Consider the following 27086-nt stretch of genomic DNA (forward strand, 5'->3'; position numbering starts at 1 on the left):
GTATGAATCTCAATTTATGTATATAATTATATGTCTTTTGAGAGAGACACAGCTATTTGTTTTATACTATTTGTTTTATACAAAATATTACTATTAAGTCACTTGAGCCTAACTACTTAATAAAAGAAATACCATATGTATTGTATGACTCTCAGTGTTTTTTGTTTGTTTGTTTGTTTTTGACATGGAGTTTTGCTCTTGTTGCCCAGGCTGGAGTGCAATAGCGTGATCTCAGCTCACCGCAACCTCCGCCTCCTGGGTTCAAGAGATTCTCCTCCATCAGCCACCTGAGTAGCTGGGATTACAGGTATGTGCCACCATGCCCAGCTAATTTTGTATTTTTAGTAGAGACAGGGTTTCTCCATGTTGGTCAGGCTGGTCTGGAACTCCCCACCTCAGGTAATCCACCCATCTCAGCCTCCTAAAGTGCTGGGATTACAGGCGTGAGCCACCGCGCCCCGCCGAATCTCAATTTATTTTATATATATATATATATATACACACACACACACATATATATACACGTATATATATACACACACATATATACACATGTATATATACACACACATATATACACGTATATATACACACACATATATATACACGTATATATACACACATATATACACATGTATATATACACACACACATATATACACGTATATATATACACACGTATATACACATGTATATATATACACACACGTATATACACATGTATATATATACACACGTATATACACATGTATATATACACACGTATATATATACACACACGTATATACACATGTATATATACACACGTATATACACATGTATATATACACACGCATACACACATGTATATATATACACACGCATACACACATGTATATATACACACGTATACACACATGTATATATACACACGTATACACACATGTATATATACACACGTATACACACATGTATATATAGACACACGTATACACACATGTATATAGACACACGTATATACACATGTATATAGACACACGTATATACACACATGTATATAGACACACGTATATACACACATGTATATAGACACACGTATATACACACATGTATATAGACACACGTATATACACACATGTATATATATACACACGTATATACACATATACACACATATATACACATGTATATATACACACATACACGTATATATATACATATATACACGTGTATATATACACATATATATACACATATATACACGTGTATATACACACATATATACACACGCATATATACACATATATACACAAGTATATATACACACATATATACACACGCATATATATACATATATACATGTATATATACACACATATACACAGATATATACACATATACATGTATATATACACACATATATACACATGTATATATATACACACATATATACACATGTATATATATACACACATATATACACATGTATATATATACACACACACATATACATATACACACACATATATATATTTGAGAGTCATACAGTATATATGGTTTTCCATCTTACTTTTTTCAAAAGTATATATTTCATTTGACTTATACAGGTAAAAAATTGGAAGAAAATATATCAAAATACTTATGGTTCTCTCTGGATAAGAGGAATTGTTATTACTATTAAGAAATCAGTTCTCAGAGAACCAAATACTGCATGTTCTCACTTCTAAGCAGGAGCTAAATATTGAGTACACGTGGACATAAAGAAGGGGACAGTAGACACCAGGGCATACTTGAGGGTGGTTTGTGAGAGGAAGGTGACGATTGAAAAACCACCTGTAGGGTACTATGCTGATTACCTGAATGTAAAATAATGTGAACACCAAACCACCGCAACAAGCAATTTACCCACGTAACAAACCTGCACGTGTACTCTGAACCTAAAATAAAAGTTGGAAAGGAAAAAAAAAGAGAAATCAGTTCTTAGTCTGCCTTTACTCTTAAGGTCATTCTATTTTTGCTGTTCTAGAGTTTTGGTAAAATATGTCTAGATATGTATTTTACTGTATTTTTTTAAAAAAAACATTTTTTTAGAAATGGGGACTTACTGTGTTAATGGGGTCTTACTCCAGGCTGGGGTGCAGTAGTGTGATCAAAGCTCACTGCAGCCTCAAACTTCTGGGCTCAAGTGATCCTCCTGCCTTAGCCTCCCAGGTAGCTGGGATTATAGGCACGAGCCACCATGCCCAGTTTTTTGTATTTATTCTGCTTGTAATTTGTTGTTCTTTCTGAATCTATGAATTTTGTGTTAAATCTTGAAAATTCTCTTTCCATGTCTTTTCCCTTTCCTCTTCTGGAACTTCAATTAGGCATATGTTAGACCTACATGGGAGTCTCTTTAAGTTGTCTTTGACGTTTTTCATTTTTTGTTTCTTTATTTTACATCCATGGTTCTCAAACTACAGGTCAAGGAATACTGGGAAACCAGAGTGAATTCACAGGAACACTGTGGGAATGTTTCATTTTTGAGAGAGACATAGCTATTCGTTGCATACTATGCAAAATACTAAAATTAAGTTGTTTGAGCCTAACTACTTAATAAAAGAAATGTTGGGAATTTATTTTGCTCTAGGGATACCATAAAAAAATTATTCAGGCACTAACAAATGAATGGTGCCATGAACCAAGGAAGTTTATTAATCTCTATTCTAGATTTTTGGTATTTATTTTCTTAAGATTATCTTCCAGTCATGAATTCTTTCCACAGCTGGAACTAATCTGTTTTGTATCCATCTATTGAAATTTTACTCTCAATTATTATGTTTCATATTTCTAAGAAGTTTTATTTGGTTACTTAAAAATATTACTGGTGGGTTTTAATGTTCTCTTAATCCTAAATTATATTCTGACAGCCATTTTTATTTCTTTGCGCATAATTATACATATATATTTTATATTCTGCTTTTGAAAAATTGCCCCAGTTGTAGTTTTCAAAGTTCCTTTTCTACACTATACTATGAGCACTGACTTTCCTTCATGGTGGTCTGTTTCCTCATGTACGTGATGAGCTACATGTTTTACAAAATTGTGGAAATGTTAGCAATGCCTGTGATTAAAGTGCATTCCTTCAGTGAGGATTTGACTTGTTTTTACCAAGAATTTGAAGTCTTACCAACCTATATCCAAGCTTACAACTTATGGGAGCCACGCAGCAGTTGTGAATTAACACTCATGGGAGAGCAGTCTTCCAGTTAAGGATTCCAAGAAGCCTCTCTTGTCCCTCCATCCAGAGACATCTTCAACCCAGCCAAGTAGTCCCACTCTCTCCTTCTGCAAGGCACATCTTCCCCCTTAACCCATTTCAGGGTTTTGCCTTTAGGGTCTGTGGCTCCAGTATAAACTCTGTAATCTTCCCGGCCATTTTACCAGGTCCCAGGCTTTACCTCATATCCACACACAATCCCTCAAATTTGCACTCTAGGGAATGAGGGATCAGAAGCTATCCTAAGGCAGAACTGGCTTACCATAGCTTATCTTTCTGAAGTAATATTGTTTTGTTGCTTTGTGCTTCTTCAACTTTCTCTTGCTTTCTTGCCAGATCACTATGCATTTAAAAATACTTTGAATATATTTTTCATAGTATTTCTAAATACACTAGGATTATTTCTGCGTATGCCTCATCTTACCATATTTCCAAAAAGAGGAAAGCATTTTTTCGTATTTTTACATTGAGGAGAAATTACCTTTATAGTTAGGTGGGATTACACTATTCACTTTCCTCATGAAAGCTCCCTGCCTTCTCACTCACGTCTTTGATTATTCTGTTTCCTCTACTCAAAATGTCTATCATGTCTACGTCTGTGACACCTTTCTAAGTCTTACCTATCCTCAAAGTCCGGAAAAGTGCTGCCTCCTCCCTGTAGTCTTCCTCAAACTCCCTTGCAGCTTCTGAAGTTAAGTTTACCTGTATCTTTCCTTTGAGTATTTGTCACTTTCTCCCTCATATTGAATATATAAGTATATCGGACCTTGCTCATTTGTGGTTATAGAAGTTAGCACTTTGGCTATTTACAAAGGCTTCAAATTTCATCATGGATATTATATTTTAATTTTTGTCAGGCCCAAATTTGAATTCAATACTCCACGGCTGAAGTTCAGAAGTGACTTCTATAGCTTGTGAGAGCAGCTGAGAAGGCTCAGGGCAACCATTACCAAGTTTATCTGCTTAGCTCCATACACAGGCTAAAAAGGTGGTCAAACTTTGGTTCTTCCAATGGGAGGGGGAAAAATTTCCTAATAAGAAAATTGGCGTCTACTCTTGGTAATATAAATGAAGAGGAAAATAAGTAGATCCAATCAAGTGATGGCTTTGGCCAGAAAAAAAAAATTTATATATATATACACACACATATATATATTTAATATATATTCAATATAATATATATTATTTCATATAATACATATTTTTTAAAATAACATTTAAAAGCAAAGATTCAGATTCTGCAGTAGTTCAGACATGAAAGGTCCAGCATACATTCTGTACGGAAACTGGAAAAAGCAATTTATGAAGCTATTTTAGCAAGTTCTCTGGATAGTGCAAAAATTGTTTAAGTGAGAGATAGCCTAGTATAGAGTTTATGTTAATGGCCAGATTTATTTTAATAGCTTTATAAATTACTTGAGTTCTGTATTTATAGAATCATTAAGGGTCCAAAGGGGTCACTTATATTTTTCAGTTATATTTTATTGCATTTTATGTAGCAAATTATATGCTATAGTAAGATTCATGAATATGGGGATTGATGAAGGTCTCAGGGTATATCGCTTGCAAATGTCAAGGATTTTATGAATGTTTATTATGTCCTGAAAGGTAAAATTCACGTCTAGCTTAACTTTCTCCCTGACTTCACCTAACAGTGCTTTTCCCATAGTAGGCCCACATTTGTTGAAATGTGTAGGCATTTCATTTGTTGAAAGAAGAAAAAAAAGAAAGCTGTTCTCATCTTTATGTTGCTTTTCCACATTTTGGCATTTCTCCTGGGGTGAGTTTACTCAGGTATTGTCAGAGGAGATAAGTGAGGAATATAGAGTCTTTCTTCAGTTTCCATTTGTGGAATTGTAACAAATAAATAACATCCTCATTCATTATTAATAGGCTTTCTAGAGATCAAAAAAGTGGATTCCAATTTCCAATGAATAATTCTACTGGCAATTATTTGCAGTTTAAATAAAAGGAAAGGCATTTTATGTGGACGATACAAGCAGTGGATAATTAAAATACAGTAACTGATTTCCATAAATAATGAAGATGGGAAATTATCTCTGACTTCGTTTGCAAAACTCAATTTCCAATTCATCCCCTGTGAAGAGGATTAGCCATTTCCACTCTAGCCCCACCTCTCTAGAGGGGACAAGAGCACATTACGCATATTGCACAGTTTTGCTCTGGCAAAGGTGTAAGAGGGATCTAATTTCAGCTGCTCACATTTGAAAACAAAGAACTGAGCCTATATAGTTCCTTTAAAAATTTTTAATTAAGAGCTATAAATAATGATTTCCAAAATATACATGTGCATTCTCAAACACACACTCCACGTGCAACCACATACAAACATATACACAAAGTGTAGTCACAAAGTGTAGTCACAAAGTACCCAATTGAGGATTGCGTAGTAGATGAGTTTTAAAACTAGCAATAAATTGCTCATTCTCAAATTAAAAAAAAATGCTAACATACCTACTGCAATAAGAACAACAACAAAATACTATTTTGCTTATATTGTCACTTTCAAAAAAAAGAAGAAAAATAATAACAAAAACCTAGGAGATGATTGTTACACAAATGAATGCAAAAAGACTGTTAAGTTTTGGTTCCTCCATTTCGTGTATTTTTGACTTGGCAAAATGAAAGATGGAATATAGCGAGGCAACGGGTAAGGAACTGTGTGGCCATCTTTTGTGATCGGTCCCCTCATCCCAAGGCTTTTATATTGATAGAACTCCCCTATTTTGACTTTAGTCAAAATCCACATATTGTATGAGCTAACAGTTTCACTCCGCTCATCTTTCACTTAAAATTTTCTCAGGATCTGGAGTTCTGGGCTGTTAAGCTCACAAATGTGATCTCAGAGTCCAGCATCCCACATTCAAGTCTCCATATTCACATTTGTGAGTGCCAGGACGTGCTATGTCCTGTATCAAGGACTAACTGCAAAAATGAAAGAGCGTACAATTAGGGAAATATGGGTTTATAGCCCAGTTCCACTGCTTACTAGCTGTGTGACCTTGAATAGTTACTAAAATTGTCAGTTTCTTCAAGCCGTAAAGTGAGGATAATAATAGAACCAAACTCGTATGGTTCTTCTGAGGAACAAGGGTAACACTTTATGTGAAAACCCCTGCGTAACTGCATAGCTCTAAACCTTTCAGTCCTTAGGACTCAGGGTATGATGGAATGCTTTTCTATTTTGGTTCATTTATACACACTCATGGCTTCATTTTTGTTGTTGTTGTTGTTGTTTTCATGTCAGATGGGTAATGTGCCGACGTCATAACCAGTTTCAAGGGTGGCACATCTCATACATGCGCATGAGCCCAGCCATCACGCTTATGAACCACAGAAGCACCTGCTTCATTCCTTTTCATCTAAGCCTAATGATTGTTTAAGTTTTTAGCTCATCTATCTAATTTATACGACATCTTATTTCTCTGACAATAAACCAACATTTATTTATTGTTAACTGATGATATTGCCTAATGATCAGGACCCAGACTGTAGTGTTATGTATCAGGCAAGCCGAATGTAGTCATTAGATAGACACACAGAAGGGTGGAGCTTGTTCTGCCTGCCACAGACGGAAGCCATTATCAATAACCTAATAATATCAATAGGGGCTAAGATGAGATGGCGGGCAGAAGCTATTTCCTCCACTTTCTCTCTGGGCATCACCTTTTTGGCTCTTCCTGGGGAGTCAAGATGTGCTGCAGTCCACAGTGTAAATGCTTCAGCATCATGTGCACTTGGGAAATTGCAGGTCCTTTCATGGAGAAATCCCATAGAAGACAATTAGGGCCTGGTACACATTTCCTTCAGAGACCTCTCACACCTCAGCCAAATGACTCCTCCCTTCCCCTTTAAATGCAGGATAACCAGAATGGATCACTTAATATTTGCTAAGCATGCCATGCACTTCAAAACCTCTGCAACCCCGCTCACCTCTCCCCTCTCAACCCCGCTCACCTCTCCCCTCTCAACCCCGCTCACCTGTCCCCTCTCAACCCCACTCACCTCTCCCCTCTCAACCCTGCTCACCTCTCCCCTCTTGCCTGCGATCCCTGCAATGCCTCCTTACTCCTGATATCCACCCAAACTCTCAGACTGCAAACTTTGAGTCATCCTTGATTAAACCATTCAACAGTCACCTTATCTATGAAATAGTTTCCCACACCTTGCCTACTGGAAAATTTAGTCCTTTATATCACCTTTTACCCATGGCTCTTTTTACATTATGAGGCAGTTTTCAAAGTGCACACCAACTGGGCCTGCTTGCATAGGAGAAGGATCTAGATTGCATGCAGTCTCATATCCCTTACTGCTACCCAGCCAGGACAGCGTCAGTCAGTGAATGTCAATGAGAGATACATGAAAGACCCTCTACCCACAAAGAGTTAGAAAATTGAAGCCCCTGTTCCTTAGATGAAAACTATCTTAAACAGACGAAGCTAAGGCTTGACAAAGAAAGTAAGCCTGAGCCACATGGGTTTACCTTTAGCCTATCTCAAATCCCATGATGTGATAAGAAAGCCATGCTGGGGGTGAATGACAGCTCATAAGAGCACTGACAAAGAAGTAAGAGCTTTGCCAACGGATGAAAAATTTTGATGATTGTCTAAACAATAGAAAGCAAATAGTATCAAAGTTGTGGGGACAAAAAGGGACAACAGATAAAACAAGAGTCCAAAATGCATGCAAGAGAGGGCTTATGGGATGAGAAAGCCAAGGAGTGTGAGCATGGGTGAACAGGGAATACAGCGGGCAATCTGAGATAGATGCTGGCGTCTCTAAGGCTGCTAGTCTGTGACGATTGATGTTTGGTGTCAGTTTGACTGGATGGAGAATGCCTAGATGGCTGGTGAAGCATTGTTTCTGGGTCTGTCTGTGAGGGTGTTGACCGAAGAGATTGACATCTGAGTCAGTGCACTGGAACAGAAAGATCCCCCTCAATGTGGGTGGACACTATCTAGTCAGCTGCCAGTGCCGCTGGAGCAAGGCGGGAGGAAGAAGCGGGAGGAAGAAGCGGGAGGAGAAGCTTGCTGCGTCTTCTGGCTGGCTCTCTTCCCAGGCGGGGACTCTTGCTTCCTCGCCTCCTGCCTTTGGACATCGGACTCCAGGCTCTTCAGCCTTTGGACTCTGTAACTTGTACCAGTGGCCTCCCCAGGGCTCTCAGGCCTTAGGCCCCAGTCAGAGGGCTGTACTGTCGGCTTCCCTGGTTTTGAGGCTTTCGCATTTGGACTGAGCCACTACCAGCTTCTCTCTATCCCCAGCTTGCAGATGGGCTATCTTGGTGGGACTTCCTTGTGTAAAATCATGTGAGCCAATTCTCCCTAATAAACTCCCTTTCATGTATGCATGTATCCTATTCATTCTGTCCCTCTGGAGAACCCTCATACGTAGCCCCTCCACCACCACCCGGCTCCTTCACTTGACCGAGTCAAGCCTGTGGAATTTATAGCACTGAAAAGCAGTTTGTGTGGGCACTGGCCCAAAGAGGCACCACAAGTGGTGACCATGGGTCCCTCCGTGGTGGGAGATGGACCCAGCGACACAACATGAGCCTCCTTCCACTGCCACACGAAGCAGGATACAGGCAGGTCCACAGCCCCAGCCCAAGAGGAGAGGGAAACTTGGCAAAAAACAAAGGGAAACACACAAAATCAAATCTTATTCTCCATTTGAAGGAAAACACACTTTTTAAAAAAGCAGCATTCAACAGAGCACAGAAAAGACAAAGACCTTAAACTATATTAATGTCCTTAAGAGTTATTCTAGAAAAATGCTAAATCTTTAAACAGAAACAACTGTATCTTGAAATTAAAAATGATCTTCCAAGTAAAATAATGATAAGTAGTAATGTTCTAAATACTAAAACAACATCATGATGGGTGTAGATGAAGAGTAACAGCTAGAAGATCAAACTAAGGGTTTCTCCTATAAAAATCATAAATAAGAAAGAAAGAAATACAAAATATGAACAGAAAATTAAGAGATATAAATGGGGTCTGAAAAAGAAAAATGAGCAGAAAAAAAGTTAAAAAATATTTGAAGAAATTTACTTAGAGCTGAATAAATACATGGGTCTTCAGATTGAAAGGATCTACCTCATGCCAAAATGAGTTTTAAAAAGTTCACAACTTTCAACATTATGGTAAAATGTCAGAACACCATACATAAAGAAACATTTTAAAAATTTCCAAAGAGAAAATAACGGATTACTTACAATAATATAGAGATCAAATTTACATCTTATTTTTTAACAGCAAAACTGAATGCTACCAGAAAATGATCCGAGATTGTTATTTTAAACCCATACTCCACACCCTGGCAAACTTGCCTTCAAGTATGAGGACAAAATGAAGAGTTTTGAACCTGCAAAGACTTGGAAATTTTGCCATCCATAAATACTTCAGGGAAAAAAATATACAAGGAAAATCCCATAAAATAAAAAACAAAACCAAGTAAAAAGATACAAGAAAGGGTAGTAATCAAATAAAACACTGAAAGTTATAGTCAAGTTTAAATAACTGTTGATGCTTGATGTTTTAAAAATGTATAAAATAACCATCTGGAACTAAAATCCCAGATGTTCTCAACCACGGAGTCTGCCAGAGAGAGTGGTGAGAAGTGTAAGAATACTAAATTTTTTATTCTTATATAAGAGGAGGATATAGATGTTATAGCTGTCGAAAGAATTGTTAAAATTGTTAAAAATATAAATGTAACCACTAGAAGAACAGAAATAGACGTATAAATTTCAAATCACAAGGGAGGGAATGTAATGGAACAAAATATAAAATCAATTCAGCCACAGGCAAGATCCAAACAAATAATGAAAAAACAAACAAACAAAACTAGTAAAATTAAAGTATATCAGCAATCACACAAAAAAGTTCATTTTAAACTCTGAAAAATAAAATGCAGTTACATGTGGAGTACAAGAGGGCCCCTGAAATTAAAGTCACAGAGGGAATAACAAAGGATGGAAAAATGAATACTAGGTATGACACAATAAGAAATAGATATTTGATCTTTACACCTTATTCCCCATAATTTCTGATAGGAGTGATGAGTATGTCTTTGGTTCTAGTGAGGTGACTCTTTGAGGGCCCTAGGTCACTTCAGGAGGGGGCTGCCTGTCAGGAAGACCAAAGCATAATTAGCCCATTGCAACTTTAAGCCCCATCCCTGACCCCTGGGGAGGGGAAAAGAGCTGGAGATAAAGTTGATCCCCAATGGTCAACGATTTAATAAATCAGGGCGATGTAATGAAACCTTCCTGAAAGCCCCTAAGTATTAATAGGTTCAGAGTGCTTCCAGGTTGGTGAACACATCAAGGGGCTGGGATGGGTACACCCAGAGAGGGCATGGAGGCTCCATGCCCCCACACACCACACCCCATGCCTTGCCCTACAAATCCCTTCCATTTACTTGTTCCTGAGTTCTATTCTGTATAATCAGCTAACAATAATAAGTAAAGAAATTTCCTGAGGTCTGTGGGCCTTTCTAACAAATTGTGGAACCTAAGAGTCGCAGGAACCCCGATTTGTGGCAGGTTGGTCAGAAGTATGGTGGAAACACGGGACTTGTGATTGGCACCTGAAGTGGGGCAGTCTTGTGGGACTGAGCCCTTAACCTGCAGGTTCTATGCTAGCCCCAGGTAGTGTCACAATTGAGTTGAAGCACTGGGCTCCCCGTTGGTGTCCAGAGAGTAAAAGATGGTTTTTTTGTTGTTGTTTTTTGTTTTAAAAAAAAGCCAAACTCAAGCAAACAAAAATAAAAACAAACAAACAAAACTCCACCATGCCACACCTATATGAGTTTATAGGAAAAATTCCATCTGTTTCAGGGAATAGGAAATGTTTATGAGGCCAACCTAACTCTTTTTTCTTTTGTTTTTCTTTTATTCATTTATTTTATTTTTATTATTATACTTTAAGTTTTAGGGTACATGGGCACAAAGTGCAGGTTTGTTACATATGTATACATGTGCCATGTTGGTGTGCTGCATCCATTAACTCATCATTTACATTAGCTATATCTCCTAATGCTATCCCTCCCCCCTCCCCCCACCCCACTACAGGCCCCAGTGTGTGATGTTCCCCTTCCTGTGTCCAAGTGTTCTCATTGTTCAATTCCCACGTATGAGTGAGAACATGCGGTGTTTGGTTTTTAGTCCTTGCGATAGTTTGCTGAGAATGATGGTTTTTTTTTTTTTTTTTTTTTGAGACAGTCTTGCTCTGTCGCCCAGGCTGGAGTGCAGTGGCGCCATCTCGGCTCACTGCAAGCTCTGCCTCCCAGGTTCACGCCATTCTCCTGCCTCAGCCTCCCGAGTAGTTGGGACTACAGGCGCCCGCCACCACGCCCGGCTAATTTTGTGTATTTTTAGTAGAGACGGGGTTTCACTGTTTTAGCCAGGATGGTCCGTTTTAGCCAGGATGGTCTCGATCTCCTGACCACGTGATCCACCCGCCTCAGCCTCCCAAAGTGCTGGGATTGCAGGCGTGAGCCACCGAGCCCGGCCCAACCTAAGTCTTATACTAAAACCAAACTAAAGGAGCACTTTTCTTTCTCTAAGATTCCTAAATAAAATATGAGCAAGTCAAATCCAGCTATGAATTAAAAGAATATTATATTATGACAAGCACATTTAATTCAGGAATACCAAAATGGTTGAACATAGGAATGCCATTAATGTAACTAGATATGATAATAGATTAAAAGAGAAATTCAATATAATAATCTTAATAAAAGTTGGAAAGCATTTGATAAAATTTAATGACTATTCCTGAGTAAACCAACAAACCTTTTGGCCAGCTAGAAATAGGTGGAAAGTCTTTAATTTTATAAAAGCTTTAAGAAGAAACCAGGCCAGGCATGGTGGCTCACACCTGTAATCCCAGCACTTTGGCAGGCCAAGGCAGGTGGATTACCTGAGGTCAGGAGTTCAAGACCAGCCTGACTAACATGGCGAAACCCCATCTCTACTAAAAATACAAAAATTAGCCAGGCATGGTGGTGCATGCCTGTAATCCCAGCTACTTGGGAGGCTGAGGCAAGAGAATTGCTTGAACCCAGGAGGCATAGGTTGAGGTGAGCCGAGATTGCGCCATTGCACTCCAGCCTGGGCAACAAGAGCAAAACTCCATCTCAAAAAATAAATAAAAAGAAATGATTATTATCAATGTTTGGCTGGGTATGGTGGCTCATGCCTGTAATCCCAGCACTTTGGGAGGCCGAGGTGGGCGGATCAACTGAGGTCAGGAGTTCAAGACAAGCCTGACCAACATGGTGAAACCCCGTCTCTACTAAAAATGCAAAAATTAGCTGGGCATGGTGGCAGGTGCCTGTAATCCCAGCTAATTGGGAAGCTGAGGCAGGAGAATATCTTGAACCCGAGAGGCAGAGGTTGCAATGAGCCAAGACCGCACCATTGCACTCCAGCCTGGCAACAAGAACGAGACTCCCTCTCAGGGGGAAAAAAAAAAAAAAAACACAGAAACCTACAGCAATTATATATATGTGTGTGTGTGTCTGTGTGTGTGTGTATGTGTATATACATATATATATATATATATATATGATTTCTATTAGAGCTTGGAGCAAGAAAAACAAAAGACCACTTTCCGCATTACACTACAGGCTTAGCCAATAAAAATGTCAAAGTAAATATGTAAATAATATAAATATCACAAAGAAACAGAAAATTGTCATAATTTTCTGCAGTATGATTGCTTACATCTAAAAGAATTTGAGGGTTTTACAGATAAATTATTAGAATAAGACACCATTAAAATAAGAAAGCTCTGTAAGGTAACAGACACATCCTCATATATAAAAATCAATTATTATCTTATATGTTAGCACAAATCATAAACTAGAATTTGTAATTAAAAATAAATCCAGGTCTATGCCTCTCTTTCTGTTACACACACACAGTCAAGTGCATTTGGAGAAGGAAAAAAGCCCAAGAATGACATGAAAATTTTGAAAAAGAAAAAAATGGTAGGTAATTGCTCTATCAATTTACTATCACATGAAAAAAAAACCTATTGTAATAAAAACAATTGGACTATTGATACAAAAAGGAAATACACGGGACAGAATTTGAAAATTAAGAAACAGATCCATGAATTCATGGGCATTTATTTTTGTTAAGGTATAGGATGTAATTTCAAGTAAATATAGACAGGCTATACTATTTATATGACTGTTTCATAGAAAACTAAACTACATAGATCTTCTATCTCATACTACATGCAAACCATACATTTTATAATTTCAAAAGGATTCGAGAGTTAAATATTTAATAATAAATAAACAACTCTTTATGATTATTGTTGTGTTTTTGTTTGTTTGTTTTAAAAGTCTTGTTTGGGGAAGTTTCCTAAGTAGACTTTGAAAGAATAAATCATAGCGGAAAAAGTGGACAGATTTGATGAAAGAAGAATTTTAAACTTCCATAACTTAAAAATGTATATGCAACATTAAAAAACACGCAAGTATCTTTGAAAGATATTTTCAACATACAAATAAGACAAAAGTTCTATATCATATATATGTGTATAAAGAACTTCCAAATTTTTTTTTAATTGTTAAAGAACTCAACAGAACACAAATTATGTTACAAGGTAATTCAAATACAAATTTCAGGTGGTCAATAAATACATAAAATGTATGTAGCTCTATTAAAATTAATAAAATGCTAATAATAATAATACCTAATGTGTATTGAGTGTTTGCTACTGGCCAGCCACTGTTTTAGGGTTTACTTGTGCTAATTTTGAAGGCTTACAACCAAGCCTTATAGTGAGTAATTTTCCCACTGCAAAGAAAGGAGAGATTGCCTGGAGAACCAAAATAACTTGCTCACAGATACTCAGCTAGTTGCAGTAGAGCTTGGGTTTAAACTGAATTTGACTGGGTCCTAAACCAGTTCACTACCCTGCCATGCTTTCATTGTTTTTGTTTTTTCAGTCATCAAATTGGCACAAGTCCTTTAAAAGGGTCAATAATATTCAGTGTTAGTAAGGGTGAGAAAAACTTCTTATTCTCAAATATTCTTGGTGGCATTTTAAATTGATAGTCTAAAAGTGCAATATGGTGGACTCTTTAGAAACAGTTTAAAGCATACTACTTGACCCAAGAATTCCACTTCCAGGAAAATAACCATTAAGAAATAGTTAACACATGCAAAAGATATTTACAAAAGAATGCTTATGTCACCATTATTTGCAAGAGTGGAATCTCAGAATCAACATACATGTCAGTAAATAGGCTTCTAGTGAAACAATTTGGGGAAAATCCGTGCAATGAAACAGCATTCAATCTTTAATAAAAAGGAAGTAGGTCCATTCTTATTAAACTAATATGAACTGATATGGAACAGCTGCAAAACATAGTGACCTACTGTTCCCTGAAAAACTATTGGAAAAGCAAACATATTTAAACCTGTGTGTGTGTGTGTGTGTGTGTGTGTATGTGTGTGTGTCTTTTTTGAGGGAAGAACGTAAGAAGAAAAGAAGAAAAAAGCTTATGAGTTTATGTGTAATCGTTTAGAAGAGACTAGGAAGACATACAGCAAGCTGTTTTCATTATTATCAATGGTTCTTGCTTGACAGAGGAATAGAAGTGTGTTTGGTTGGAAAGCAGAGAATGGGAAAATATGGACTTAAACATGATATTTAATAGCAATAGCTATTCTTTGAATCTTTTTCAAGAAGATACTCATGTAATATTTGTGAAATGAAAACAATAATAATAAAAGAAAGATAAAAAATAAAAGTGATGAAATGAAAACTGAACCCACAGAAAACGCAGACAATTTAAACAAGAACATTAGACAGCACATTATTGCAATAGTTGCATACCATCACAGCAATTCAGGGTCATGACAGGGATACCCATATGGGAAATAAATGTGATCAACCACTCTAAAGATTCAGGGTGCTTGAAAGAGCCCCAACCAATCTTTTACATGAAAGCTTCACAGCACCTTTCTGTTTTAGGAAAGTGCTAGGTTCCACACTGGGTGTTTTTATATATCATGCCAAGTCATTTCACTGAGATCTGCTGGCGATTCAGCCTGGAGCTTTCAGATTCCTTCTCATTTTACCAACATCAAGCTGCATCCTTAACACAAGGCTGATCCTGAAGTGATTCCACCAACAGATGCAGAGATAGCTTTGGCAGAAATAACTCTAGGCTCCTATTCTCTTTTCCTTGTTGAAACACGCACAGCATTGCTCATTACAGTTAATCGGACTCACAACACTTCGTCCTGGCTGAAAATAATAGGCCCCATTGTACATTAGTAACCAGGTTACTTCACCCCTTCATTGCTACAGTTAACACCTATTATTTCCTCCAGGCCCCAATATTTTGAAACGGGATCATTTAGCTCTGAAGTATGTTAAGCATTATGTGTGCAGCGTTTCTTTTGTCAGAAGGAAGAATTCAAGGTGGCTGAGCCTCTGTCTTAGCTATTGAGCTACCTGTAAAAACATCAGTGTTGACATCCACAGCACATACCCTGTGTTTAGAAACAGGGCTTTGGGGACTGGATACCTTGGCTCACACCTGTAATCCCAGGACTTTGGGAGGCAAAGGTGGGAGAGTCACTTGAGGCCAGGAGTTCAAGACCAATCTGGGCAACATAGACTCTCTGTCTCCAAACACACAAAAAAACTAAATAGAAAGGGAGCCTTGGGTGTCTTATTAATATGCTGTTATTGAGCAACATGCCTGAGGCTCGGAAGATCAGAAGGATTATAGCACCGAGATACTGGCTTTCCCCTCTATTTGCACTGGAAACCTCTGAGAACAGGGGAGACACAGCCTTTTCTAAATGCTTCTCCATGTCTCAAGTAGAAGCAGCAGCGAGGAGCAGAAAAGCAGGCTGCAGCCTTCTTCCTGCTAGCTCTAAGCATGTTTAAGCAGACGAGGACATAGAGAATGAACTGCTTAATGGTCTTAGAGAGAGAAACAAGGTAGTAGTCATTTGGTGACACAGAAAAAAAGAGTTAGTTTCTTACTCTCAATAAGCTTAAAGCTATCAGAGTACAATTTTCAAAATGTTAAACATGTCTCTTATACAAATATTAAGTGAGCACATGTCAAAGATTTATTTAACTTATTAATGAAAGAACCAAAAAAGAGTAAAGCTAGTTCAAAGATGAGTTTAGAGACTGAGTTAATTATATATATAGGTCTGAAAAAATGTTAGAAGATTGCTAAATCAAATATAAACCTGGTTAATGACCTACAGAACAAAAAACTAATTTCTAGGGTTATCTTTTCTTGCTTTGGACAAGAAAAATTTATGTTGATATTAGTCATATAAAAGTTGACATTTATACTTACAGGGTAACAAAATATCCTAATCAATAATAAATACTAAGTCAAACAATTGCATCCCTAGAGAAATAGATTAACTTCAAATTGCCTAATAACATTTCATCACGATATTGAAAAACCATGTCGTTTTCCTTTTTCTTTTTTCTAACTTTGAGATTTTTTTTTTTTTTGCATGCAGCTGTGTCCATGGTGATCCTGGATGGTGGCTGGAGACCACCATACCCCATCTACACAATTTCAGGTGTGAAAGGTCACCAAGAGACCACAGACCAATTTCCTCTCTCCACACGGGTTTGGGTTAAATGACAAGAAGTCAATTTTGTGTAAAGGGGCTGTTGACATGAGCTTATGCCATGCCATAAGCTGAAACTCAGGCAGACCTGCTCTCTGCCACTTTTTGGCTAAACGTAATCCCAGACCAATTTTCTCATCTGTAAGTAGAGGTAATAATGGCACCTGCCTCATAGACTGGAGTGGGGAGTAAAGGAGATCATCCAGGCAACGTGTTTCCTGGACTGTCTAGCATTTACCCAACAGTTAGCAAATGCTGCTGCTGTTGTTGCTGGTTCTACACCTTGCAACTAAGTTCCATCACCACTTATCATCTGGAGAATGTGGTAAAATTTAACTTCAGTTGGATCCAACTTGGGAAAAGGAGAGAAACTCACAAAATAATAAAATAAATTGCAGAAAATGTAATTTCCCCCTTGGCTAAGAAAGTTGTCCTTGAACTGGCTTTCTATGCACTCCAGAGTAGATTTTAAGCAAAGATTGGCTCAAGGATTATAGCCTTACTATTCCTCTGACGAGAAAAGGAAAAGTGAGAAACAAGCAGGGATTTAAACTCAATGTTGGTGGAAGATATAAAGTTGATCGGGAGGATGAGAAGATGGGGCTGAGGAGAGAAGTGAGGGGGGCTGCCAAGACCGTTTAAAAAGTCAGATGTGACTGTCTCTTAGCAATGTGTCTGTGATTTTATGATCTAAAAGGGGGTCAAAAATATCTGTTCCGCCTACCTCCCTGGGATAGTATAAAGATTAAAGAAATAGAGCAAAACTTTAAAAGTATGTTCTGCTCATTCTGCTAATAAGATTCTCATCTTTTTATTCTGCTTACTTGGTCTGTAGGAGGCCAGGAAGCTCAGACATTTCACTCTGAACTACACAGTGGTTATGAGATTTAAGCATCTCTCTGACAAGAACAGAACTCCCAATGTCCCTTTAGCCTTTTTGTAATCAGTTTTGTAGTTGAAATAGCAATAGATACAGGTGATATCCTTTGTAGTTTACGTCCGTGTTTTCTGTTGGACAAAAGTTAGATATTAGCAGAGTTTTAAAAAATTCCCTTACTATATATTTTTGAATAATCATGTTGAGGTGAAACTTACATATCATAAACCCACCCACTGTAATCTAACTAGTTTATTTTATTTTATTCTTTTTAGAGTCAGGGTCTTGCTCTGCTGCCTGGGCTGTAGTGTGGTGGTGTAGTCATAGCTCACTGCAATTTCCAACTCCTGGGCTCAAGGGATCCTCCCACCTAGGCCTCCCGAGTGGCTGGGACTATAGGCACCACCACACCCAGCTACTAATGATCTTTAGTAAATTTATAGAATTATGCAACTGCCACCACGATCCAGTTTTAGAACCCTTTCCAACATCTAAAAATGATTCCTCCTTCTTATTTGTTGTTACTCTCCATTTTCATCCTGCAGTCCCAGGCAACCATAAGCTACTTTTTCTCTATAGATTTGCCTTTTCTGGACATTTCATAAAAATAGAATCACACAACATTTTGTCATTTGTGTCTGGCTTTTTTATACACCATAAGTTTTTCAAGGTTCATTCATGCTTAAGCATGTTTCAGCAGCTTCTTTCTACTGTTGAATAGTACATTGCATAGATTACTACATTTTCTTTATTCAGTCACCAGATGATGAACATTTGCACTGTTTCCAATTATTTTGTATGAGTAATTTTGCTATGAACTTTTGCATACAAGTCTCTTTACAGACATATCTTTTCATTTCTCTCAGATACCTACGAGTAGAATTTCTGTGCCATATATTAAGTTTATGTTTTTATTAAAGTATTTATTAAACTGCCAAATTCATTTTTAAACTATCCATACCATTTTGCATTCTCACTAGCAATGTATGAGAGTTCCAGGCTCCCCATATCTTTGTCAACTCTTGTTATTGTCTGTCTGTTTTTTTTTTTAATTGAAAAGGCATCTCATTGTGGTTTTAATCTGCATTTCCCTAATAAGTAATAATGTTAAGCATCTTTACATGTGCTTCTTAGCCATTCAAATATGTTCTTTGAAGAGATACTGATTTAAATCCCTTGGTCTTCTGTTTTTAATAAATTTAACTTTTATTTTAGATTCAAGCAGTACATGCACAGGCTTGTCGCCTGGTATATTGCATGATGCTGAGGTTTGAGGTATGAATGATCCATCACCCAGGTACTGATCACAGTATCCAGTAGTTCATTTTCAGCCCTGGCCTCCTTCTCTCCCTTCTCCCCCCATGACTTCCCATTGTCTAATGTTGCCATTTTTATGTCCATGAGTACCTAATGTTTAGCTTCCACTTATAAGTGAGAACATGCAGTATTTAGCTTTCTGTTCCTGCACTGATTCACTTAGGTTAATGGCCTCCAGCTGCATCCATGTTGCTGCAAAGAACATTATTTCATTCTTTTTCATAGCTGCATAGTATTCCATGGAGTATATATACCACATTTTATTTATCCAATCCATCATTGAGGACCTCTTAGGTTGACTTCATGTCTTTGTTATTGTGAACAGTATGGTGATTAACATACAATGCAAGTATTTTTTGGTAGAATGGAAATCATTTGCTTATTTTTGAGTTCTTTGTCTTATTGTTGAGTTATAAGTATTTTTATATATTCTATGTATAAGTGTTTTATTAGCTATGTAAGTTTTAAATATTGGCTCTCAGCCTGTGGCTATCTTTTCATTTTCTTAACAGTGTCTTTAGAAGCCTGAAAGCTCTAAATTTTGAAAAAGTCCAATGTATTATTTTTTCCTTTGTGAATCATGCTTTTGGTATCATTTTGAAGAACTCTTTGCATAACTCAAGATCACAAAGATTTTTTTATGCTGTATTCTAGAAGTTTTATAGTTTTAACTTACATTTAAATCTACAATCTATTTCTAATGTTTTTTGTGTATAATATAAGACAGTGGTCAAAATTAATTATTTTGCATGTGGATATTCAGTTGTCCCATTATCATTTGTTGAAAAGATTATCCTTTACCCATTAAATTGCCTTGGCACCTTTGTCAAAATTCAATTGACCATAAATAACATGTTGGGCATTTTTTCCCTGAACATTCAATTCTATTCCATGAGCTACATGTCTAACTTTGTCCTGGTACCACCCTTTATTTTTTCCTATAGAAATGTCTAGCGTCTTTTGTTTTTTGTTTTTTTTTGTTTTTGAGACTGAGTCTCACTCTGTCACCCAGGCTGGAGTCCAAAGGCACGATCTCGACTCACTGCAACCTCCACCTCCCGGGTTCAGGCGATTCTCCTGCCTCAGCCTCCTGAGTAGCTGGGATTACAAGCACCCGCCACCACGCCCAGCTAATTATTGTATTTTTAGTAGAGATGGGGTTTCACCATGTTGGCCAGGCTGGTCTTGAACTCCAGACCTCAGATGATCGCCCGCCTCAGCGTCCCAAAGTGCTGGGATTACAGGCACAAGCCACCTCACCCGGTCCAGAAATGTCTAGCATTTTTAAACCCAAGTCTTGGATATCATCATCTAGAGATCCAGGAATACAGAAAGGAAAGTTTGTAACATATATTTTGTATACACAATTCACAAGATCAACATGATCACAATGAAAATTGTGGTTTATCTCTACTGCCAAATTTGTAATCTATTAACACATACAGACAAATAATAACACATAATAACAAAAGCCACCTGGGAGCCTATAAATATGGTGAATTTTCTAAATTAAAACTACAAGTGTGGATAATTAACAAGTATTAGTTTATTATTATGCACAATCCATGTTTAGTCTTCACATGTTCATGATTATTTTGGCTTCCTATCTGTAAAAAATGTCCCTGCCCTCTTCGCTAAAAGAATTTCCCTTTGTTCAGGTGTTGAGAAATGACATGATCATAGAAGATATACCTCTCTGTAGCACTAGGAGCTGAACCACTATTACTCTGGACCAAAGATCAACAAGCTTTTATCTGCAAAAGGACAGAGAGTAAGTATTTTAAGTTTTGCTGGACATTATGTCTCTTAACAACTACTCAGCTTTACCATTGTCTTGGAAAGCAGCTAAAGGCAATGTGTAAGTGAATGAGTGTGACTGTGTTTTAATAAAACTGGATTTATATGAAGAGGTAACAGCAGGCTTTGACTGGTGGGCCTTAGTTTGCCAAACTCTGGTATAGTGTAGTTTCCTAGGGTTGCTGTGACAAATCACCACAGATTAGGAGGCTTAATAGGACAAACATTTGTTCCCTTACATTTCTCGTCTCCAGAAGTCTGAAATCAAGGTTCTGAAGGCTCCAGAGAATTGTTCTTTGCCTCCCTCAGGTTCTGGTGGCTCCTGACATTCCTTCGCTTGTAGCGGCATCACTCCAGTCTGTATCTTCATCTTCACATGACTTCCTCTCTGTGTCCTCCCCTCATCCTATGAGAACACTTGTCATTGGAAATGGGGTTCACTGTAAATCCTAGATGATTTTATATCAAGATCCTTAACTAATTACATTTGCAGAGTCGCTATTTCTAAATAATGTCTCACATTCTGAGGCTCCAGGTAAACATGCATTTTGTGGGGGGGCCACAATTCAACCACTATTCAACACCTGGTTTAGGTCAATCATGGTAATCCCATTCTTCTTTGTCATGAATTGTTTTGTAGAAAGCACGGGACCCACTTCTAGCCAGTGAGGCTATAAAAGCTGTTTATGTGGAAATCCGGGGAAAATGTCTTCTTATTTGATGAAAAATAAGCACAGGCACATCTCTTATACTTTCCTGCCTCTGGGGGTTATCTTATGCTAAGAGTTGATGCAGTTACCTTGTGACCATAAGAACAAAAGCCAGAAGAATTGCTGAGAAGCTCATACAAAGTGTTCACATCACTGTGATAGTGAATTAACCAACTTTGTCGTTTCCTTACTCCGGATGTAAAGTGATGAGAGATAATAAACATCTATTGATTAAGTTCTTTAATTTAGGTTTACTTTTAGGTATAGTCAAAATCATCCTGACTGTTATCAGAGTAGTTATTCTCAAGTATTCTCCAAATACCTCAACCAGAGGCTAGAGTGACTGAAAAGCTTGTTGATCTTCCTGCCAGCAATCAATGACACATTGGTACAAATCCATTTTTTTTTTTTTAAGATTTCTCACTTTGACATTGACTCACTGGGCAAAAAAGCTATAATCAACCTTTCCAATTTAATTCTGGGATATAATATGGAGACTGGGCAGGAAAAATCTTGGAATACTCAGTGAGAATAGCAACACATCTCTGAGAAAAATGGGACTGTCTAAAATAAATAGAAAAACAAAATGGGAATTATTAAAAAAAAAAAAAGCGAGCGAGTGAGAGAGAGAAAGAGATGCTCTGCTAACTGTGAAGACTAGCTTGGGTGGGTCACAATTCTTCTGTGTCCTGTGACTTCCACAAGGAAAAGGAAACAGAGAACACAACATTAAGGAGAAGTGAAGACAGTATAGGCAAAGAAAAGAGGTGGTGGTCATATTGGAGTGACAGTTATTGTCCTGGATAGCTCAACGTGATATTGTGAGGTTCCACAGACAGTGGCAAAAAACATTCAGATCAAAGGTCTGGTATGCCAGCACTCATCACAAAATGAAGTATGGAATAGACAGTGTATATTCTGAAAATATACTTATATACTTAATGCATATACTTAATGTATATATAAAAGTATATGCATTAAACATACCATATATATGTATATGCAATCTATGTAATCAAAACATATGTTATATAACATTTTCTCCCATTTTTATATTGAGTGTTTATTTTATGTCTCTAATGGGGGAAAAGGGAGACTAGAACTCAAAAATAGTTGTAAAAATTTCCTCCTGAGAGAAATCCATTTTTAAAAATCTGCTTTCTGTTTTGGCAATGAAGGAGTAGCTTCTAACGGATCAATCTTTGCAGAGATAATAAATATAAAATCTGGATACACACAACAAAATTAAAGGAGAGAAAAACCACTACCTGAAGGTACTGCAAACAAACAAAAGCAGGGAAATGCTGAGGAAATTTTACATTTAGAAGAAGGAAATGAGATGATGCTGGGTAAGTTTTCAATATTTCATGGACTTTTGCCTGAAGGCAGCCCCAGTGAGCATGAAGTGGAATTACTAAAACTCAGTAGATTTCCTGCAGTCCCACTGGCTTGTGGAAACAAAGGACAGAGTTTGAAGTGACCACGGCAGCTATAAAATGAGGAAAGAGGTGCCAGACAAAAGATATCCACAAAGGGAAAGCCCTAAATTATGCATTTAAAAATTGGTTTAGGCCGGGCGTGGTGGCTCATCCAGCGCTTTGGGAGGCCGAGGGGGGCAGATCACCTGAGGTCAGGAGTTTGACACCAGCCTGGCCAAAGTGGTGAAACCCTGTCTCTACTAAAAATACAAAAATTAGCTGGGTGTGGTGGCAGGTGCCTGTAATCTCAGCTACTTGGGAGGCTGAGGCAGGAGAATTGCTTGAACCTGGGAGGTAGAGGTTGCAGTGACCTGAGACCACGCCATTGCAGCCCAGCCTGGGTGACAAGAGCAAAACTCCATCCAAAAAAAAAAAAAAATCAGTTTAAATATCTGGCTGATCTCTGAATGCTTCCTCTGCAGGGAAGACTACAAGCAAACCAGCTAAGGCTAAAAGGACTCAACAATGATTTCTACTGCTGCCCACCACAGAGAACACAGAGGTTGGACTTTGATTATTGCCACATTAACTGTCTGCTAAAACTAAAGAACAAAAATCAATACATTCAGAAGAACATAACAGAATCCAAAGTTTTGTTACCAATGTCCAGAATATAATCAAAATTACTAGACTACCAAGAAACAGGAAAATGTGACCCATAATCAAGAGAAAAGGTAATCAATGAAGACCAACCCCAAGACAACTCAGATGATGGAATCAGTAGACAAGTATTTTAATAGTAGTTACTATAACTATGCTCAAGAATAGAAAGGGAAATACATGAATAACCAGAAAATCTCAACAGAGAAACTTTAAAATCTATTAAAATGCACAAACAATGGTAGCATTTTAACAATTCATATTATATCTTTTAAAATAGTTCTGCATCTATTTTTTTCTTAATTAAAAATGTCATGTAAAGTTTGTTACTTCAGTGCTATTATCTTGGAGCTCATTTAGTTTATATAGTATGACAGCAGATAGTCTGGTAAAGTGGAGAGAGTATTACACATTTAGACAAACAAAAACAGGCCAGGTGCTGTGGCTCACACTTGTAGTTCCAGCATTTCGGGGGCTGAAGTAGGAGGATTGCTTGAGCCCAGGAGTTCAAGACCAGCCTGGGCAACATAGTGAGACCTTTATCTCATATTTTATTTAATTCAAATAAAAGTAAATTAAAAAGACAAAGACAAATCTTAATTCTACTACAAACATCTCTACATGACATTGAGTGAGACATTTAACCACAGTGGACCTTGATGTGTTCTTCTGTCAAATGTGAGGTTGGATATAAATCAGCTCCAAGGCTTTTGCTAAAAATCTAGGTGAAATTTGCTTAGCATCCCAAAATTAGTTTGTATAAAAGTTAAGACTAACATATAGGTCTGCTATTCATGACAAAAACCTCAACTAAAAGTAGCCAGGAAATCTTAACCAAATGTATACTATCTTCAGCAACTACTCTATGGATTAATGAAACATAGTTTCAGCTCCAGATCCCTGTTTACTTACCCAAAACTTTTTATTGTGCCACATACAAAGGCTTAGAGACACATTGGACTGGATGCTCTAGTTGAAAGTAAACAGAAATATCACTTTCTCCCTGTCTAGAATTAGCAGAATTGCATTTGGAAATCAAAACAATTCATATTATACCAGATTTCAGCAATGTTTGAAGCATCAAAAATAAATTAAATAAAATAAAGCTTCTCCTATGAAGCCTATCAAAAATAAAGTAGGTGGTAACTGAATTGAAAACTTAATCAGAATGAGGTTCTGTTCTAAATAAATATGTGCATTTTAAAAATCCATTTATCTAATGTACTATAATCATAGAAAAGGGACTTTCAAACTTTTGATCAGATGCTAGAATGTTAAACTCTGACGGAAGAAATAAAAGCATTTGTAATTTATTGTTTTGCTTTTCTTTTTCATAGGGTATAATTTATTTATTTAATTTTCCTACAAGGATATCTTATTTCTCCTCTGACAAATGCCAAAAATGAAGACAAGCCAAACATATAGATTTCATTAAAATTGATGTGTGTTTTAAAATTTCACTGTTTTTAATTTCACTGTGCTGAGCTGTCAGCCCTGGCTACCCTTGGGAAATCTGTGGGCTGGTGCTCAGTGCACCAGTTTCCTAAACACAGCTCAGCCACAACTTCTTACTTTAGTCCAGGGTTCCACTCACCAACCTTGAATCCTCAAAATGTTTTCCAGATGACTCTATCCTCATATGGCACGAGCTTTGCCACAGATAAGGGTCTTATATGTCCACAAATAACATGGGGATGTATCTTACAGATGGAGAAGAAAGAACAGCAAAATAAATATGAATGTTTGTGGACAGAGCCTACATGTGAACACCAACACATGGATGTCTAAAGTTACGATATTAGTGAGATATTTGAAGGTAGATAAAAGGAAATGCATCCCCACAGAAATCTGGTGGGAAAAATAGAATTTCTGTCTGCTGTAGTTTCACAGAAGAACCTAATCTTCGGTTTGGAAGGAACGTTAGAGGCCATCTAATCCAACTGCATTCCCAAAACAGGAATCCTGATAGTCGGCGATTCTCCTTAGAATTGCAGGAATTCATACCAGAAGGACCAAATTAAGTCTCATTTGTTTCTAGGGTCATGATAGTTCTGTGGAAATCAAGTTTCTTTTTTGTTTTGAACTGAATTGTCTGAGAGTTCTGAAATCTGAGTTCTAAAAATTCATATAAACCTATTGGTTGATACTATGTCTCAGATCTGAATTACTAAAAATGTAGTGTTAACCAGATGATAGGTCCAGCAATAGGAGGATATTAAAGACCAGTCTGTTACTATTCTTTGCTGCTGTTTGTGAGACTTATTTCTGCCCTGAAGGGGTTCAAAGCCATAGATTAACAACAAAATAAATATAGTTAAACACAGGCATGATCTATAGTTTTTCTCCCCTGTCAGAAGTGCTTAGAATATTGGAAAATAGGATCAATATTTATTGAGCATTGATTCTGAGCTGTAAAAGGGTGAAGAGTTTTGGAACTATTTAGCTGGAAGAATAGAAGACTGGGGTGGAATTCAAGTATTTTATAATCTATGCAATTTGTCTTCAATAAGATGCTGATCAACCATTATTAATTTAATTCCAGAGAATAGAATAAAAGAAACACAGAGTCTAGAAAGGGGAAAAAAGCAAATTATTAGTATTCTGACTATAAATGTCATAAAAGAGTTTTTGAGGGAAGCTATATCACGATGTCTTTGGAGGACTTTAAGAATAAGGTCAAACATTCATTTATCTTTACTGGGATGAGAAAAATGCATCATGATGGAAAAGATGTATCACTTATCAACATTTCCTTTCTTGATACTATAAAAAAGAGACAGAGTGGTCCGGAGTTGGATAAAAAGAAAGACTGGCCTTTAAGAGTCCCAGTTTTTCTCATCACTTATTTAGAGAGAGAGGGAAAACAGGTATGTGGGATTCACCTTTTTTTCCCCATCTAGATTATTGATTTTCACCTTTGGAAGTTTATACCACTAACTAACAATATGTTTTTCTATGGCTTAGCTTACACAACCCTAAACCCAAAGCTCATTAATCGAAGCTCCAAGTTCATTGTCTTGCATCCTTCACCAACCTGAAAATCACTCTTCTCCCACAAAGAGTTGAGGAAAGTTAACTACTGATTTTTCATAGATTTAAAACAATGCAGATCTTAAAACATAATGTCTCAAATTGCTACCAGACTACGCTGGACATGCAATTAGTCTTCTTAGAACAGAAAACACCAAAAATAGTGTTAATTCTTTTATTCTTTATTTAAACCTAGCCTTCTTTGCAGAGGTTAACTAGTTTTTATAAGCTCCATTTTTAATTTTATGATTCCCACATATTCTACTTCTGAGTTACATACTAGAGGCAGTTTGGGGGTTCTTTTTGCCTCTAATGAATGTTCTCAGTTAGAAAAATCAAACCCTACCGAAGATTTTAAGTAGTCATGTGCATAGTGCAA

At 37.1% G+C, this 27086-nt stretch overlaps 1 protein-coding gene and 1 non-coding gene across 2 annotated transcripts in view; both read right to left on the reverse strand.

The window, feature by feature from the left end:
• Positions 1 to 27086, reverse strand: part of OPCML (opioid binding protein/cell adhesion molecule like) — a 1125121-nt gene that overhangs the window by 1022867 nt on the left and 75168 nt on the right.
• Positions 6501 to 6602, reverse strand: LOC112135664 (small nucleolar RNA U13). Its single transcript, XR_002916919.1, has one exon. It is a non-coding gene; the product is annotated as a small nucleolar RNA U13 (small nucleolar RNA).

Source organism: Pongo abelii, chromosome 9 (genome assembly GCF_028885655.2).
Source record: "Pongo abelii isolate AG06213 chromosome 9, NHGRI_mPonAbe1-v2.0_pri, whole genome shotgun sequence".
Classification (NCBI taxonomy): domain Eukaryota; kingdom Metazoa; phylum Chordata; class Mammalia; order Primates; family Hominidae; genus Pongo; species Pongo abelii.